The sequence below is a fragment of the Coenobita brevimanus genome, chromosome 86 (assembly GCF_032717465.1).
Source record: "Coenobita brevimanus isolate Jiangsu-jjx chromosome 86, ASM3271746v2, whole genome shotgun sequence".
NCBI lineage: Eukaryota > Metazoa > Arthropoda > Malacostraca > Decapoda > Coenobitidae > Coenobita > Coenobita brevimanus.
In genome coordinates, this window is record NC_137039.1 from 10,092,290 (window position 1) to 10,096,615 (window position 4,326).

A 4,326-nucleotide genomic window follows, 5' to 3' on the forward strand; every position below is an offset into this window, starting at 1 on the left:
CTGCCGACTGGGCAAGACTTAGCCCGGTGGGCATGCGACTGTGGACATTCGGTCGGGATGCGTACAGACGTTTTGACACCACTTGAGGGTTACAGTCGTATTACTCGGGTGCTGGAAGTTCTCTGGGAGTAATCGGACAAGTGTGCGACTTTGACCATTCAGTACAGGGGCAAACAGACATTTTAGCTCTGGTTGTGGGTTACGGCCTACTTCCTGCTCACGGCTCGAGCCCAGTGGCCACGATACCAAATGTTTTTTAACATGTCCACTGGTCAGTCGAATTTCTCAGGGACTTTAACGTCAGGACAATAGCAAATAAAATCCGATAATGGTTTAATAAAGCCAAGGTCCATCATCCGGATAATGAACATGTCTGGATAGTGAGCATCTGGATAAATGAGGGACTACTGTATTAAAAAATAAATAACAATATTAGGGTACTATAAGGAAACTATTTGTTCTAAACAACATCAATATGAAGGCATGTCTACCAAGGCTACCACCTTCACAACCAAGTTTGCCACTACGTCTCAGTCTGGAGGTCCAACAGCGTCACTGTTAAAATAACAAAAAAGAAAAATTGTCTGTCAATCAATCTATATAGAAAGTTTGATAAATACAGATAAACTTTTTAATACTTGTGTGACTGGGTGGTGCTGCAGCCATTCTGGCTATGAGAAACGGTTATGACATAAGTCAGTTATGAGACACCTGTTCATCATACACTTCATGATCTGCCATGTAACATGCTACTCTCCAATGGTAACAGTACTCTGTAATGACATGTTCATACCACCACAAGTGCAACACTCATATGGAAGAAACATTCAGTGGTGCTGCCACTGGGTGGACAGGAGGGGGCAGTTTCCCCCCCTGGGAAAATTTTGGGGAAATGTTGAAAAGGATTTTTATCATAGTTCTTGTATAACAATACAGTTTTCTTAATTTTACCAATTACACTATTTCCAAAAATATTTACAGTAAAACCTTGATTTAATGGCACCCTAGTGGGCCCTGAGCATGTCAAAAAAAATGAAATTCCATTAGACTGGGGCTTAATCAATACCCCCGGAACTCACACTAACACATTTTAACCCATTTTTAAGCATATAAACATGTGCAGACATACAAAATCAATAAAAAAATTTTATGTTTAGAACAAAAGAAAGCAGGTAGATGTGGTGTTGTAGTAAAGTACTGTACAGTAATCCAGGTAAGTACAGTAATCCCTTAATTCACGCGAGGGTTACGTTTCCAGACCCATCGCGTATGTGGTAAATTCGCATATACGTTCTGCCCATACATAATTACGCATGTGTATTAAGTGTATTACATTTGAATAATACTGTTTATGCACTACATACACCTAATAAACTAGCATAAAGTATGAAAAACAACAAAAATGTAAGAAATTTAACACTTACTGAAAGCTGACAAGCACCTTCAATTCAATTCAACATCAAAACATGGACGATTCCTCGTCAAGACAATTCACCCCCTGGACGATTCCCCATCATTCTATAAATATACTTATTACTGATTAATTAACACTTTAATAACTAATTTTCTGGGGGATTTTATAACTCATATAAGTAAAAAACTAGTGTACGAGCTGAATAAACTGGTACGTAAATAAATGACGGGGAATCGTGCTGATGGCGAATTGTCGCTGACATTCCTTCCCTAAGTTTGTCCAACACTTTAACCCGTATAATCCCAGGCATTTTAGCAATTTTATACCCACCTAATCCCTAACCATAAACGGGAAAAAATTTTATTGCATAAAACCCACAAGGACATACTGTATAAATCAAGGGAAAGCAAGAAAAAAGTACTCCTTATAGGAGAAATTAGAGCAGGATAGCCATCTGTTGTTTTTAGCCCAGTTTCCCAAGCCATGAGCGACGTCTTCCCACCTAACTGGGAGGGATGAGAGAGAATGGGGGAGGAGAATGGGGGATTCCCTGTTCTCAATATCCTTCTCCACTGGCTCATATTCCTCCCCAGAAGTCATCCAGGTCTTCCTCTGCTGAAGGATCACTAAATGAAGGGACAGAAGGGTCCACATGACAATTTCAAGAGCCTCCTCCAACCCAATGAGGTGGAAAAATGGCGTGGTTTTCGCGACATTCTGAAGCTATGAGGGACAGCGGCAAACTGATGTTACCCAGCCATGCAGAACCAAACTCAGTACTACAGCTGCTTGGACACAGTATTGCCAATACATTAAGCTACGCTTTAGCAAAAAATTAGGTAGATTGAAGCAGTTTGAGATGTGCTACAGTGCTCGAATTTAGTTGTCGGCACCATCACGTCACTGGGATTAATCGAGACATTTTGTACTGTCGGCACCATGCCGACAGCGGGATTGTACGGGTTAACTTTCTCTGTCAGCGACATCACTTTGGTGTGTAGCCACAGGCATCACTACCACTATGCTTAGGCCCCATGTTGGCAAACAAGGCATGCAATCACTGGAAGCCAGAAAAATAAGCCACAAATAATGATTCACCAGTCACGCACGGTTCAACCGTCGGATTCAAACTGACTGTGTGGTGTGTGGTAGACCGACCTCCCGCACATACAAAAACACACACACACACACACACACACACACACACACACACACACACACACATGTATGCGCGCGGGCAGCGGGTAGGCATTTTTATATTCTATTTGTCTCAAATATTAAAATTATTTATACGAATACTATAATTTTGTGTTTTAATTGATGTACAAAAACATTCATGGATAACCGAAATCGTGTTAAAAAAGTTCGCGTGAATTAAGGAATTGCTGTACAGTACAGTAATCCAGGTAAATAGTGTACAGTAATCCAAGTAAGTTAGTTGGCAGGTTGGAGTAGAATAGATGGCACTATGTAAATAAGTTCACTAAGTTATGAAGTCTATAACACTAGTTCTTATATCTAACCTTACATATTAATTTTTTTCACTTTGGGGTCAGGTGAGACAGGAGGAAGAGTGGGTGAGCATAAACATACCCAGTTGGTGGGAAACTGCAAACAGACGATCGAGATGCACGCGGTGCCCGCCACATTTGAATTTCTTTCAAATTTTTACCCATTTTGGGGGAATTTTTGAAATTTTTTTGCATAAATATTCCTCGGGAGATTTGTGCCGTTAGTTTGGGGTTGCCGTTAGAATGAATGCCGTTAAATCAAGGTTTTACTGTATTTGGGAGCAATAATTTCCTTTGAAATTGAAAGCTAGACTAAATATTATAAAACCCTTGAGAAAAAATGACCAGTTATAACTTAACAATGTTCCCTATCACCTTAGATTATGTGGCCAATATTAGAGTTCTAATGACACTTTGCACTTGAATCCTGATGAGGTGTAAAAATGGCCTTGCTGTCCCCTCAGTCACATCCTCTCACCCTGCAGCCATATCCTCTCACTCTGTAGCCAGTTGTAAATGAACACTACACAATTATTGTCACAAACAATTGAAACAAGAAGAATTTTTAAAGACTGCATGAAGCCATTATAATCACCTCAGACTACATTTACAAAAATATGTGTGCCAACGGCAATACCACGTTGAGTATACCGCTTCCCATCCGATCAGCAAAGTTAAGCAACGTTGGGTCTGGTTAGTACTTGGATGGGTGACCGCCTGGGAACACCAGATGCTGTTGGCATCCCTACGTGTCAAGTGGGGTTGGTGGAGGATTAGTGCCCCTCCCTGTAAAACAATTAACTCTAAGCCCTTGACCACCCCGTTTAGGATACATGGCGTCTGGCAATGAATGCATGAATGTGTGCCAGGGTCCTCGTCTGGGTGGGGGACAGGGGGACGTGTTCCCCCCCCAACTTTTGGGAGCCTGGGGGACAGTATTTTTTGTCCTTCCTACTTCTCTAGGTGAAAAATTTCAGGATGAATAGCTTTATGTCGTTTTTCTTTTTTTTTTCCTCAATGGAAAAATCCTTTCTATACAGTACAGTACAGTTCGGGTGATATGAAAATCACTCCCTGCTGAGTGGGGCAGGTCAAGTGGTCACCTGAGTCAAGGAATAAGAGAGGTTAATCCCACCAGATGTATTTACTTAGGTCAGTCTTGACGCATGCACCACCCCTGATGCCTGAGCCAATGAGAATCAAGCTAAAAGAATAAGCAGCGGAAAACAGAATTTCTATTGCCTACCACCACAGCAGTAGTACAAAACAGAATACCAGACTGGGAGTGGATGCAGCAGCGAATTTTGATTTGCACATGTGCTAAGTGAAGAGAGAGAGAGAGAGAGAGAGAGAGAGAGAGAGAGAAAAAAAAAAACTGCAAAGGAAATTAGAAAAAAACGA

At 41.2% G+C, this 4,326-nt stretch overlaps 1 non-coding gene across 1 annotated transcript; it reads left to right on the forward strand.

Moving 5' to 3' along the window:
- The first annotated feature begins 3,548 nt into the window (after positions 1 to 3,548).
- LOC145410875 (5S ribosomal RNA) lies at positions 3,549 to 3,667 on the forward strand. The gene has a single exon (XR_013899327.1). It is a non-coding gene; the product is annotated as a 5S ribosomal RNA (ribosomal RNA).
- Positions 3,668 to 4,326: the final 659 nt, after the last annotated feature.